At 40.8% G+C, this 15,891-nt stretch overlaps 1 protein-coding gene and 1 long non-coding RNA gene across 2 annotated transcripts in view; one reads left to right on the top strand and one right to left on the bottom strand.

Annotated features, from left to right (window-relative positions):
* The window catches only part of RECQL5 (RecQ like helicase 5), a 273,753-nt gene that overhangs the window by 153,083 nt on the left and 104,779 nt on the right, over nt 1–15,891 (top strand). The gene's annotated exons all lie outside the window — the stretch shown is intronic.
* The window catches only part of LOC128655434 (uncharacterized), a 23,512-nt gene continuing 8,740 nt past the window's right edge, over nt 1,120–15,891 (bottom strand). Inside the window, exons 2-3 of the long non-coding RNA XR_008401796.1 lie at nt 10,929–11,033; nt 1,120–1,152 (exon numbers count right to left, since the gene is read on the bottom strand). This is a non-coding gene — a long non-coding RNA (uncharacterized LOC128655434). The remainder of the gene's footprint in view (nt 1,153–10,928; nt 11,034–15,891) is intronic.

The following is a 15,891-nucleotide window of genomic DNA, read 5'->3' as shown; positions in this document are numbered from 1 at the left end:
CAGTGTAAATGCTGTAGATCACAAGGCTGGTCTCTATGTTCCCAGCTTCTGCACAGCCAGCAATGATGATATGGTTCAAGTTAAAAATGTCTAGTTGTGAACAAGTTTATGCTGCACCACAGTTATGGTCCATATTAGAAAACGGGTGGGTGGCATGAATATGTCCTGATTTGGCACAAGAACTCTACAATATTTAGGTCACTTTTTGTAAACACATAGATCTCTAATTCTCTAATTCACTTAATTCTGGGCACCTGTGCTTTAAACAGACATTCTTAATATGGCATGTTCTATAGAGTCGTGTCCCTTTTGTACCTCTTCAAATGTGTGCACACACTTTAGTCACTGGCCCAAAGTTGCAAGGGCCAAATTATTTGCACACACTGCTCCAAATACACAGTGCTTGTGCATGGCTCATCACCACACATGGGGAGAAGCCTACATGAGAAGTGCATGCATTATGGTCGTGTGTAGTGGGGTTTGCCATAGACAGATTTATTAGTTTAATAGTGCTGCACACAGAGATCTGCATTTGCACATATCTATTTAGACAGTCAGTCTAAAGGTTAGTGATTAGCAATGGCAACACAAGTTAAATTTACTTATTTTGGCTAATAATCCTCCCTCTTATATGGTACATATTGTATACTCGTCTGATAAGGGGTTTGTTTTCATTATAAAAATGCGGGATGTTTCAAATGTAAAAAGGGGTCCCAGGTTAAAAAGTTTAAGAAGCTCTGCTATAGAGTATGTATTTTGTGCATTACTGACCCTAGATAACTATGTATTTATTTCTGAGGGTTAAAGTCAGTGAGTGGCTGGGTCATGTGATTGTCAGTCGTGATTGGCTAACTGGCTGTGTCCTGATCCCGACACACACTTATTGTCACCCTCTGGTTATTCCTGCACCCACACATCACTAAAAAGGACCATCGTTCAATACAACATCAGGTTCCTATTATTGCTATAGAATCAGATGTTACTGTATCCATAAACTTACCAATGAAGATAAGGATAATAGTAAATGATACAATCTCCACAGTGTCTGCCTGTGGCAGCTGTTTTAGTTTGATCACAAGCCTCTCTCCCAAATTCTGCACTTCCACCAGCACCTTCTGCCCAGACATTATGTGGATTATCTCTGTCACCCACCTGGCATAGGGAATAGAGGAGAACATGATTTAGCTGTGAGATAGAACATATAAGACATTTTGTGTTTTGTGTAAAAAGCATTGTGGCACCAGATAAAGATTGGCAACCAAGACAATATGCCTAACTATACTGGAATACACAGTAGAATAAGGTGGTCACGGATATAGGGTCGAGAGTGGAGAAGGTACAATAAATTATGAAGGAGGAAATTTGAAAGAATTCAATACAATAGAATACAATAGCTCTAAAGGAGTTAAACACATACAGTTGCATAGTAAGTAGTGCTGTTTTGTAGTCTCTTATGGAGGGTAGTACTCTTCGGAATGGGACTGTTTTAAGTAGCTCTGTCAGCCTCTCAGTGAGAGCTTGGGTGAAAGTTAGAGTCCGGAGATGCAGGGAGAGTCTTTTTGCAAAACCATCCTGACTCAGATTAACAGCTCCATAAGCAATCAGCGTTGACGAGTTTCGCTGCCTGCTTTCTACACTCAAGTCCATGTCGGGAGCGATGCTACTACACTGTCACACTTGAGAGGCTGTGTTCCTGTTCCACGGCGTAGATTCTGGTAAGATTGTTTCATTTTTTTATACACGTTATGATTACGCAGAAGACAGGGTCACAGTGTGATACTTCTTATCTTTATAGAATCAAGGGTTAATATCCCTGGTAGGGGGATTATTGAGCAGGGGAGCTTTGTACATAATATTGTTTGTTGTGTCATTGCTGCGGTATGTGTGAAATGTGGCTCTGGCAATGGGTGGACTTTAGTTTCATTTCCGGGAGTATTTGCACGGCAGATTTGGTTGTCTAGTACTACTGAGCCGTCCACCTCTGAGGGCTCCCTGTCCCATGAGGTGCCTTATCTACATACATCTCCGAGTACACATGCAGCGCCCCAGAGCATGTCTATTACTCCTACGGGAGAGATCCGTTGGCCGTCAGATTTTGCGGATCAACTGCAAACGGCGGTCTCTAAGGTGATAAGTTCCTTACCACGTTCTGCCAAGCGCAAGCGTAAAGTAAAATATGGCGATCCGGCCCAGGGGTACTATACTTCAATGGATATCTATGAAAGATTGTCTGCTGACAAAGACGACTCCGACTCTTCGGAGGACGTTCCTTATGGGTATGAATCCATGTCATCTAAAGCTCCCACTGCAGCGGAGCCTGACTTTAGGTTTAGGATGGAAAATTTGCGCTCTTTGCTGAAGCAGGTGCTTGCTACCCTTGAGGTTATGGAACCGAAAATCCCGGAGGAACCTTCGATTCCTAAGCATGATAAAGTGTATGAGGACAGGGTGGTACCTCAGACCTTCCTGGTTCCTGTTAAGATGGCTAACATTATTAAGAATGAATGGGAGAGATTAGGTTCTTCCTGTTCCCCGGACTCTCAGCTCGAGCTATGGGAGACTGTCCCTAAGGTGGATCGTGCTATCTCTACGCTCGCGAAGCGGACGACGATTCCTCTTGAGGATAGTTCGTCATTTAAAGAGCCCATGGATAAAAAGTTGGAGAACATGTTAAGAAAGATGTTCCAACACACAGGTTTTGTTTTTCAGCTGGCAGCGGCGGTTGCTGCAGTTCCCGGAGCTGCAACATATTGGTGCGAGTCTCTGTCTGACATGGTCGAGAGGGAGACTCCCCTCGATGAGATACAGGAGAGAATTAAGGCCTTGAGGGTCGTTCATTCTTTTATCTGTGATGCCAATATGCAAATTATTCGCCTGAACGCAAGGGTGCCAGGTTTTTTCCGTATTAGCCCGCAGGGCTCTGTGGCTAAAATCGTGGTCTGTGGACATGACCTCTAAGTCCAGACTTCTATCCCTTCTGTCAAATCTGTCTTCCAGACCAGAAAAGCGAGAATCCTTTCTAGACTGTGTGAGGGATCTCTCTTCTCTCTGAGTTATTAAACCAGTACCCCCAGAAGAAAGGGGTCTAGGGTACTATTCAAACCTTTTTGTGGTCCCAAAGGAGGAGGGCACGTTTTGCCTGATTCTAGACCTAAAAGGTTTACATTTTTGGCTGTTTCAGCGTTCAAAATGGAAACGATCAGATCGATTCTGCCCCTAGTCAAGAGGGTCAGTTCATGACGACAATAGACTTGAAGAATGCCTACCTTCATGTGCCGATCCACATGGATCACTTCAGGTTCCTGAGATTTGCGTTTCTGGACCAACATATCCAGTTTGTGGTCCTTCCCTTTGGTCTAGCAATGGCCCGAGAGTCTTTACAAAGGTTCTGGGGACGCTACTTGCAGTGGCCAGATCCAGAGGCATTGCTGGGACGTGATATCTGGATGACATCCTAGTTCAGTCTCACAGAGGATCACTCCAGGGCCCTTCTTTCGTTACTCCAATCTCACGGTTGGAAGATAAACTCAGGAAAGAGCTCCCTGATTTCCAGCAACAGAGTGGAGTTCCTGGGAACGATAATAGATTCTATATCAATGAAGATATTTCTCACAGATCAGCGACGCAGGATGATTGCGTCCACCTGTCTTGCCCTTCAGTCCTCCTCCAGTCCCTCGGTGGCTCAGAGTATGAAGGTAATCGGGCTAATGGTGTCCAGCATCGATGTCATTCCATTCGCCAGGTTCCATCTCAGACCTCTTCAGCTGTGCATGTTGAGACAGTGGAACAGCGATAATTCAGATCTATCTCAACAGATTTCTCTGTATGTTCGGACGAGGGATTTCCTTTCTTGGTGGATCCGTCTGCAACAACTGTCCCAGGGGACATCCTTCCTGAGACCGTCCTGGGAGATTGTGATTACGGACGCGAGTCTAGCAGGGTGGGGTGCTGTTTGGGGTGCCAGGATGGCACAGGGAAGATGGTCTCGAGAAGAGTCTCTCCTTCTGATCAATATTCTGGAACTTCGAGCGATCTACAATGCTCTGAAGGCGTGGCCTCTCCTGGGGTCGTTCAACTTCATCAGGTTCCAGACAAACAACATTACCTCGGTGGCTTACATCAACTATCAGGGGGGGATGAGAAGCTCCCTAGCAATGAGGGAGGTTTCTCGGATATTGGAATGGGCAGAGTCCCACAGCTGCTCGCTCTCAACAATCCACATTCTGGGTGTGGACAACTGGGAAGCGGATTTTCTAAGCAGGCAATCCTTCTATCCGGGGGAATGGTCTCTCCATCCCGAGGTGTTTGCGGAGATTTGTCTCAGATGGGGGATGCCGGAGATAGATCTCATGGCGTCCAGACTCAATTGCAGCTACCCAGATACGGCTCGCGATCCAGGGATCCCCAGGCAGAGCTTACAGACGCCTTAGCGGGTCCTTGGGGGTTTACCTAGTTTACATTTTTCCACCATTGCCACTTCTACCTCGAGTAGTGGCCCGCATAAAGCAGGAGCAAGCTTCTATTCTGATTGCTCCGTCGTGGCCGCGGAGGACGTGGTTTGCGGATCTAGTGGGGATGTTATCGTCTGCTCCATGGAGGTTACCCTGTCTCAGGGATCTGTTGGTACAGGGTCCCTTTCAACATCAAAATCTAGATTCTCTGAGGCTAAGAGAGGATTCTCTGAGAGAGTGATTTATACTCTCGTTCAGGCCAAGAAGCCGGTCACTCGTCGCATCTATCATAAGGTGTGGAGGACTTGTCCTGGTGTGAGAAGTATGGATATCCTTGGCACAAGGTTAAGGAATCCAGGATTATATCCTTTCTCCAGGATGGACTGGATAAGGGGCTTGCCGCCAGTTCCTTGAAGGGACAGATTTCAGCTTTATCGGTTCTGTTGCACAAGAGGCTCGCTGAGCTTCCTGATATCTGGTCTTTTGTTCAGGCTCTGTCTAGAATCAGGCCTGTTTTTAGACAGTCCGCTCCTCCCTGGAGCTTGAACTTGGTTCTGAAGGTGTTGCAGAGGGTTCAGTTTGAACCTATGCACTCTATTGACCTTAAGTTACTTTCTTGGAAGGTTCTGTTTTTGTTGGCTTTTGCATCGGCACGCAGAGTATCTGAGTTGGCGGCCTTGCAATGTGAGCCTCCTTATCTGTTTTTTCACGCTGATAAGGCTATTCTTCGCACTGGTTTGGGATTTCTTTGTGTCTACTGTTGTGTCTACCTGTAACATCAATCAGGAAATAGTTGTTCCTTCTTTGTGTCCTAACCCATCTTCTCCTAAGGAGAGGTTAATTCATAATTTGGATGTGGTTCGTGCTTTGAAGTTTTATCTTCAGGCTACGAAGGATTTCAGACAGTCTACATCTCTTTTTGTGTTGTATTCAGGGAAGCGCAAGGGGCAGAAAGCCTCTTCAAATTCTTTGTTTTTTTTTGGATGAGGAGCATGATTCACTTGGCCTACGAGACAACGGGACATAAGCCTCCTCAGAGGATCACGGCTCATTCAACTAGAGCTGTGGCTTCTTCTTGGGCCTTCAAGAATGAGGCCTCTATGGAGCAGATTTGTAAGGCAGCTACCTGGTCCTCCTTACATACCTTTACAAAATTTTACAAATTTGACGTTTTTGCTTCGGTGGAAGCAGTTTTTGGGAGAAAAGTTTTACAGGCTGTGGTCCGCCTTCTTTGCCCTCCCATTTTTTCATTCAGTGTCCTCTAGAGCTTGGGTATTTGTTCCCACAAATAAGGAATAAAGATGTGGACTCTCCTCTCCTTTAGATGGAAAATATAAATTATGCTTACCTGATAATTTAATTTCCATCGTGGGGAGGAGAGTCCACGGCTCCCGCCCGTTTCTCCGATTGGCAGACTTAAATTTAGTTTTGTTCTTCTGGCACCATTTATACCCTGATATTTCTCCTACTGTTCCTTGTTCCTTCGGAAGAATGACTGGGGGATGAGGGAAGTGGGGGAGGTATTTAAGCCTTTGGTTAGGGTGTCTTTGCCTCCTCCTGGTAGCCAGGTTCTTAATTCCCACAAGTAATGAATGAAGCCGTGGACTCTCCTCCCCACGATGGAAATGAAATGAAATTATCAGGTAAGCATAATTTATATATTTTTTCCTATCTTTAACATTGAGAGGACTAGTAACTTTTTCCCTTGGGCTAGTGGCTTTTAACCCCTGACTAGTACACAATAGGGATATTTTTCTACCCCTGTATATGTGTGTTTGTGTGTATGTATATATATATATATATATATATATATATATATATATATATACAGTCGTATGCAAAAGTTTAGGCACCCCTGACAATTGCCAGGATTTTCATTTATAAATAATTGGGTGTTTGGATCGGCAATTTCATTTTGATCTATCAAATAACTGAAGGACAAAGTAATATTTCAGTAGTGAAATGAGGTTTATTGGATTAACAGATTTGAATACCTGTAGCTACCTAGCACTGATTAATTGGAACACACAATTGGTTTGGTGAGCCCATTAAGCCTTGAACTTCATAGACAGGTGCATCCAATCATGAGAAAAGATATTTAAGGTGGCCAATTGCAAGTTGTTGTTCTCTTTGACTCTCCTCTGAAGAGTGGCAACATGGGGGCCTCAAAACAACTCTCAAACGACCTGAAAACAAAGATTATTCAACATTATTGTTTAGGGAAAGGCTACAAAAAGCTATCGCAGAGATTTAAGCTGTCAGTGTCCACTGTGAGGAACATAGTGAGGAAATGGAAGACCACAGGCACAGTTCTTGTTAAGGCCAGAAGTAAAATATCGGAGAGGCAAAGGATGGTGAGAACGGTCAAAAACAGCCCACAGACCACCTCCAAAGACCTACAATATCATCTTGCTGCAGATGGTGTCACTGTGCATCGTTCAACAATTCAGCGTATGGGAGAGTGATACGGAAGAAGCCTTTTCTGCACACACGCCACAAACAAAGTCGCTTGAGGTATGCAAACACACATTTGGACAATCCAGCTTCATTTTAGAAGAAGGTGCTGTGGACTGATGAAACAAAGATTGAGTTATTTGGTCATAACAAGGGGCGTTATGCATGGCAGCAAAAGAACACAGCGTTCCAAGACAAACACTTGCTAGCTACAGTAAAATTTGGTGGATGTTCCATCATGCTGTGGGGCTGTGTGGCCAGTGCCGGTACTGGGAATCTTGTTAAAGTTGAGGGTCGCATGGATTCCACTCAATATCAACAGATACTTGAGAATAATGTTGAAGAATCAGTCACAAAGTTGAAGTTACGCCGGAGCTGGATATTTCAACAAGACAACGACAGAAAACACTCCTCAAAATCTACTCTGGCATTTATGCAGCGGAACAAGTACAATATTCTGGAATGGCCATGATAGTCCCCAGACTTGAATATCATTGAAAATCTGTGGGGTGATTTGAAGCGGGCTGTCCATGCTCGGCAACCATAAAACCTAACTAAACTGGAGATGTTTTGCAAGGAGGAATGGTCCAAAATACCTTCATCCAGAATCCAGACACTCATCACAGGCTATAGGAAGCGTCTAAAGGCTGTTATTTCTGCTAAAGGAGGCTCTACTAAATATTATTGCGATATTTCTGTTGGGGTGCCCAAATTTATGCACCTGCCTAATTTCGTTTTGATGCATATTGCACATTTTCTGTTAATCCAATAAACCTCATTTCACTACTGAAACATTACTGTGTCCTTTAGTTATTTGATAGATCAAAATGAAATTGCTGATCCATAGGACTGAGGACTCCCACTTTATCTTTATAACTTTGATTTAGTGTAAAATAAAAATGTAATTTCAGCCTCTGCATCAGACAGCCATGTTTGCAGAATTAAAGGGACATGAAAGTCAAAATCAAATTTTCATGATTAAGATTATGAATCAAGAGCATATGTTGGTAGGCTCAGGAGCGTGCATGTGTCATAGGTATACTGTTCAGTAGAAGATACCAGGAGAACTAAGTACATTTGATAATAGAGGTAAGATGGACATTTCTTTAAAATCTCACGCTCTATCTGAATCATGAAATTGTAATATTGACCTTTATGTCCCTTTAAATATACAAAACTAGGTTCATGCATTGCATTATTTACTGGGTTAACATTCAATCTAAGCTTCTTGTTTTTCAAACAAAAACAACCTGTGATGTGTAGCTTACAAATTAAACCTTAGTTAGAGAGTTTGAACAAAACACAGCATGACAGCAAACAGTATTATAATGTAGATGGCAGAGGTTGTAAGTAGTTGGAGGATGGTTCTTTAAATGAAGATGATGGCAGAACAACCAAATGAAAAAGCTCATAAAAATTAACAATGCACACACACAGTCACACACACAGCCACAAACACAGCAACACACACACAAACACACATACACACACACACACAGAGTTATAAACACACACATAGTTATAAACATACACACAGAGTCACACACAGTTATAAACTCACCGAGTTATAAACATAGACACACACAAACAGTCACACCACACACAGTCACAAACAGTCTCACACACACACACACACTGTCACAAACACAGTCTCACACACACAAACACACACAGTCACATACACAGTCAAATACACATACTCAGTCTCACATACACACACACAGTCACACCACACACAGTCACACACAGACACACACACAGTCATAAACACACAGTCACACGCACATGCACACACACATTTCACCACACACAGTCACATACACACACAGTCACACACACATACAGAGTCACACCACACACAGTCACAAACAGTCACACACAGACACACACACATACAGAGACTTATAAACATACACACACAGTCACACACACATTTATAAACACACACAGAGTTATAAACATACACACAGTCACACAGAGGTATGAACATACACACACAGTCACACAAAGGCCCCAATTTATCAAGGTCTGTCGGACATGATCCAACAGTGCCGATCAGGTCCGACAGACCTCGCTGAATACGGCGAGCAATACGCTCGCCGTATTCATCATTGCACCAGCAGCTCACAAGAGCTGCTGGTGCAACGCCGCCCCCTGCTGACTCGCGGCCAATAGGCCGCCAACAGGGGGGTGTCAATCAACCCGATCATACTCGATCGGGTTGATTTCCGGCGATGTGTGTCCGCCTGCTCAGAGCAGGCGGACAGGTTATGGAGCAGCGGTCTTTGTGACGGCTGCTTCATAACTGCTGTTTCTGCCGAGCCTGCAGGCTCGCCAGAAACACAGGGCATCAAGCTCTATTTGGAGCTTGATAAATATGTCCCATTGAGTTATAAACATACACACACAGTCATACACACTGTCAAACACACAGTTACAAACATACACACAGTCACACACACAGTTATAAACGTACACACACAGTGTTATAAACATACACACAGTTGCACACACAGAGTTATAAACATACACACAGTCACACACACAGAGTTATAAACAGACACACAGTCACACACACCCAGTTATAAACAGACACACAGTCACACACACAGAGTTATAAACATACACACAGTCACACACACAGAGTTATAAACATACACACAGAGTTATAAACATACACACAGTCAGGCCCGCCACTAGAAATTTTGGGGCCCCTTACTTAACCAATGATCAGCCCCCCCCCCCCCCTTTGACATATGCTGACATATGCAATTTCGACCAAGTGACTAAAACGTATATGCACTTTATTCTTAAGTGTAGTCAAACCTGGAAATGTTGTGAAGGTAGTTACAGTCAAACACAGAACTCACACAGAGAGACACTCACAGAAAACACACAAATATATACATATACACCCTCACAGAGACATCCACAGAAAATGCACAAAGACAGACACATAAACCCTCACAGAGAGACCCACAGAAAAGAAATACATACACACTCATAGAGACACCAACAAAAACACAGACACCCACAGAAACACTCACAGGAGGTAACATTTCTGCACATTGCCATCCTCTTAATCAACAGTGTGTGACATGCATGATAAAAAAAATTGCAGAAATTAAGAGATCATTTTTTAAATAATCATATTTGTAAATGAGCAAACAAAAATACTGTATGTGAATTCAAAATTGTATATTATTAATCTGTCAGAAGGGGTAGATGAAGAAAAGTACTTGAAAGGTTGACATATGTTTGGGGGGGGTTCCCCCATTTTCCCCAACCAAGAGCACCACTTCAAATATGTCAGCTGAACTTATGGATTTTGAAAATGCTGTACTCTATATGGTCTTGGTGGAACCATAAGCTGTTGTACTCAGTCTCATACCATTAGATCTGGTTAAATGCGGGATTTAGGCTTGTTTGTATGTATTTCAAAATGAAGTCAGCTGTAGTGTAAACTGAACAGTGTTAAGTTAAGTCTTGGTGGAACCATAAGCTGTTGTACTCAGTCTTATACCATTAGATCTGGTTAAATGCGTGATTTAGGCTGTATGTATTTCAAAATGAAGTCAGCTGTAGTGTAAACTGAACAGTGTTAAGTTAATCTGTCTCATTTCAAATACTGAGCAATCTTAGCCTGAGATTATAACATTTTATGCAGATGTAAAAATCTTAGATAAAATGCCTCCTGGCAGCTGGAAAGTCCTTGCATAAAGGGGCAGTAAACTGGAATGTAATTGAAATAAATATATAAATTTAAAAAAAATCATATCTGCCAAAAGGGCACCTACCATTTGTGTATTGAGGATCAAACATTTCTGCATGGTTTTTAGTATAGATTTTCTACAGCATTATCAAATAATCATAAATACACTGCTGCATATTGCTAAAAAATGAGTTTTTATGGACCCCTGGCCCCACACTGAATTTACATGGACCCCTGGCCCCACACTGAATTTACAATCTGAAATTGCACAAATAAATAACAAAAACATTTACTAAGTAAGTCCTACTTACTCTTCAAATGAAAGTGATCTGCCATCTGACTCAGGCTAATGCTTTACTCCTTGTAATGATATTTCCCCACGCTCAATAGCACTCTGCTGTAGCGCCCTCTGGTGGCTGCCAAAATGTAAAAAAAAAAACCTGATGGCGGCCCTGCATACAGTCACACACACAGAGTTATAAACATACACACACTGTCACACAGACACGCACACACACAGAGTGACATAACTAGATATTTCTGTATTAGCAAATACCTAGGTACAATCCTTCCTTGCTTTTATGCTTTACAAAATGCTCCCTATTACTTGTATACAATTGTTTGATCAGTACTGTCAATCATAACTGATAAAGGGTAATGTGTAGAAGATTCTTAAAGGGATAGTCTAGTCAAAAGTAATGTTTCATGATTCAGACAGAGCAGCAATATTAAGCAATTTAATATAAACTAATTTACTCCTATTATTTATTTTTCTTGTTTCTCTTGTATTCTTTATTTGAAACAGCAATAATGTAAGCTTAGGAGCCGGACCATTTTTGGTTCTATTGCAATAAATGACAATTGTGTGTTATATTATTTTGTAAAATTTATATAGTTACAGAGTAGAAACCCCAAAAAAGTGTTATTTAGTGATATAAAATCAGATAGGACTTATTGGGACAATCTATGATATATATATATATATATATATATATATATATATATATATATATATATATATATATATATATATATTATAAACTGGTGACCATTTTCTAGAATTGTACTTCTTTGAGTTGCATTTATATTTAGATTGACACTGTACTTCTCACCCATATGGAAGAACAGCATCTATATGTGATGGTTTTTGGTGACTTTTTTCTATATATATTTAACCCCTACAGCACATTACAGATCCTAACCCTGCTGCAATGTGTTTCAGGTACCAAGCAGGACTTTAGATATATGTTTAAAGAGACACTAGAGTCAAAATTAAACGTTCATGATTCAGATAAAGTATGTAGTTTTAAATAACTTTACTATTTACTTCTATTATCTAATTCACTTTGTTCTTTTGGTATTCTTTTTTGAAGACTAAACCTAGGTATAGTCTTCAACAAAGAATACCAAAAGAACAAAGCAAATTTGATAATAGAAGTAAATTGTAAAGCTTAGGATCGTACATGTGTCTTTAGCAGTCTATGGCAGCAGTGTTTGCAACTATGTATAACATTGCTATAAACAATGTTGCAAGCACTGCTGCCAGCTAGCTAAAGACCCGTGCACGCTCCTGAGCTCATCTAGGATATCTAGAGAAATAAGCAAAATTGATAATAGGAATATATAAACTTCATGATCTATCCAATCCATTCAAAGAGAAATAACAGTAAAAAAATTAATTAGTCTTCCAACTAGTGTTGCTGATTGGATCAGCAGTGCTCAGTGGGTGCTAAGCAGTTTCTCTGCTGTGTGGGAGTGATACAGACAGTATTGTAGGGTTGATAGTCTTACAATTACATTTTGTAACAAATGATATCATGTCATTTTTTACCATTATGGCCCTTTAGGTATAATTTTGACTTTACTGTCCCTTTTATCTCATCAGGATAGCAATGGACACTTGCAAGAATAACTTGCTCTTACAAACTATTTGCATTAGAAGGTCACATTGATCTGATCATGCTATGCATGGCAGCCTTCCCTGGGGTTAAATCTAAAATAATCTGAAAATCATCATACTAAACTGTGATCTGATATCAAACCCAGCCAGTGGAAGAGGACTTTATAGCAATCCGTGGGTTTAGCTGAAATAAACTTGTCATATGGGGCCAGTGTCTCGGTGAGTAATTCTGAGTACAAGCTGATGATACACGCCACTGCGTAATTATAGGGACATGGAGGAAGTGTTTGATGACAACAGACACAATGTCTTTAAGCTCTTGTTTTGCAAGTCATTTTTTTTTTGTTCACAACATAAAAGCAGGTTTTTATGCCAAACCCACAGCCTGTGAGGGAGGCCAGAATTCTCCTACACAATGTCACATTGTCATGTACCAACCCGCTATTTAGTGCCATGTTTATGTTATTTGCTATCGTCGTTGCTAGGTTTTGTGATGTAATCAGAGCCCCCCCTGTGGACACTGCCATTGGCATGGCTTTAACCTTTTGTCTACAAGAGAGGACCACAAATCTAACAGCCAAGAGGTTAAAGGGACATGAAAATGATTCAGATAGAGCATACAGTTTTCCAGTTTACTTATCTTATCTAATTTGCTCCATTCTCTTAGTGTCCTTTGTAAAAAAAACAGCAATGTACGTGGGTGAGCCAATAACATGTGGCATATATGTGCAGCCACCAATCAGCAGCTCCTGAGCCTACCTAGGTATACTTTTCAACAAAAGATAACAAGAGAATGAAACAAATTAGATAATAGAAGTAAATTGGAAAGTTGTTTTAAATGTCTTGCTCTCTCTAAATCATGAACGATAAAAAGATGTGTTTCATGTCCCTTTAAATGAGAGCAGTTTCCTGATTTGCAGAAAGTGTATGTTTTCTGTGCTGTGTATAAAGCACCAAATGCACATACTGCAGTGTTTTATAAATGTATTTGGTACAGATCTCATCCTTGAGAGCTCTACATTATATCACTGCTGTAAACTTAAAGGGCCACTAAAGTCAAAATTAAAGTTTTATGACTCCGATAAAACATACAATATAAAAACAACAAAAACCTTTCACTATCAAAATGTGCACATTATTTTTATATGTACACTTTCTGAGGCTCCCGCTCCAGCTGGGCAAGTGCAAAATGCACAGGATATACTTTTATGCATTGTGTGATTGGCTGATAGCTGTCACATGATGCAGGGGAGGGAACATTTTATTAACTTTGAAATTTCCTAGAAAATATTCTACTACTCATTACTACTCAGTTTAATGCTATAACATTGTCTTTTTTATTGGGTATTTATCAATTATTAAATTCTACTACTGTATATTTAGTGGTGCTGTAACTAAAGCAACAAAATGCTTCATTAATATCTTTGTTGAGGGTTCTTGTTACTACCAGATAGTGACGGGTACAACTGCTTGGGAATCTAGGCCAAATGATTGTCCACCATCTCTTCCTCCTTTCTACTTCTGTAAACAAATGTTCTGTGTATCACTGCTGGATAAGCCTAGACTTAGCTTCTGTCTTTTCCCCACTGATTCTTATAGTTGTTTTTAAATTCTCATTAGACTCAGAAAAATTCCCATAACAGCATAGGGCCCAACATTTCCCAGAGGGCTTCAACGACTGGACGGCCTACACAGTATGATGATTTATTGTGGGAGGAGTCATGTCAACAGGGAGGGACGTAGTCACACATTCTGTCTGCGGTCAGTAGGTGTGGTTAGGTGTATTCTGGACAGTTCTTAAGTTCACTAGGAAAACCAGGGCACTTAAAAGAAGAGGAAATACGTGGTGGGGCAGCAGGGAAGCACGCACAAACTGTGACAGTCCAGTAATATATAAATTATTATATATATTTTTTTTTAAATCTGTGTACTTTTATTTATTTTGACGGATTTTCTGTAATTTAACTATGAAAATTGTGTTTTTTTCCACTGATATCAGAGAAGAATGAGTATATCTTGTTTTATGACCTTGCTACATTATAAACAGTTACTGACTGATCAGCGTGGGTGCTTATTTATATATAGTTTATATTGGCCACAGCAGGGGAAATAACATAAACATAGTCCTGAGGCTTTTTAAGGAGTATGTCACTGGATTGCAAAGCATGCAGCCATGCAGATTTTGCTGGCAAATTATATTTTGAAATGTTTTTAAACCCTTAAATTTGTATGAAGGTTGTTTGCAATGTAAAGTTGAATTCTGATAAAAGTAGAATGCTTAAGTATATAAAATGTTCCTGTAAGATAAGTATCTTTATGTGCACCCTTTCCTTCCCCTTGTTGGACCCAGGGGTAGTTCTGTGTAGTATAGCACAGCTGACGTGATTACAAGAACCTAGTGCCTGTTATAGTGAAAGGCTATGACTGCACAGGCTAATAAGCAACAAGCAGATATTCTTTGTTAATATATGAACTTTAGTAGCTACAGGTAACACAAACAGTAATGCCACAAAAATGTCACCCTAATGTCAGGATTGCTTGTTGCTATAAACACAATTTCTTACTTGAATGTGGAATAATCGATTAGATAAATGATACCCAGCAAGAGGACCTGGAGAGGAGAGAGGGACAGCAACAAGACAGCTGTGTGTGCCGTTCCTTCACTGACTTCTTACCGGCTGCCAACTTCTGTACCTGCCTCTTACCAACTGCCACCTCTTTCACCCCCACTATTAGCTTACAGCTGTTGGAATCTAAATATCTTTCTACTGCTTACATTTGGGGTTGCTACAAAAGCAGACCACCAAGGAGGGTGATGTTTACGTCTATTACCATTTCCTGCCTTGCTTAGTTTCATCACTCTTTTTCCCCTTTTCTCTTCTAGTCCTGTTTCTTATTCATTTTAGTTTTACATCATCGCCTTCTCCCTGCGCTTCTGATGCTTCACATTGCTGCTGTGTGTATTTATTTATATTGGGGGTTTTTTTCCCGAAGAAAACATGCACGTGGGTCATATACATCTGAAAACAAGCTGCCACATACCTGGTTTGTAATATTGTGCCTGAATATTTGTTCTCAGAGGCACTTGGGTCACAATTGTTGGATTAGTGTTTATTTTTTTATATATATTTAAAAAGATATGCTATAGGGAGCAGCAGGGTAGCCTTGGTCTGGACAAAATCTAACCATGTTGGCACGTTAAAGGTTTGGGGTACATTAAAGGGAGAGTACAGTCTAAATTAAAGGGACATAAAACCCCAAAATCTTCTTTCATGATTCAGATAGAACATACAATTTTAAACGACTTTCCAAATTAATTCTATTAGCAAAATGTCTTTGTTTTCCCTTTTATCCTTTGTTGAAAAGCAGGAAGG

The sequence above is a fragment of the Bombina bombina genome, chromosome 1, assembly GCF_027579735.1.
Source record: "Bombina bombina isolate aBomBom1 chromosome 1, aBomBom1.pri, whole genome shotgun sequence".
Classification (NCBI taxonomy): Eukaryota; Metazoa; Chordata; class Amphibia; order Anura; family Bombinatoridae; genus Bombina; species Bombina bombina.
The sequence above is the reverse complement of the archived record's forward strand: the minus strand, read 5'-3'. Positions and strand labels throughout refer to the sequence as shown.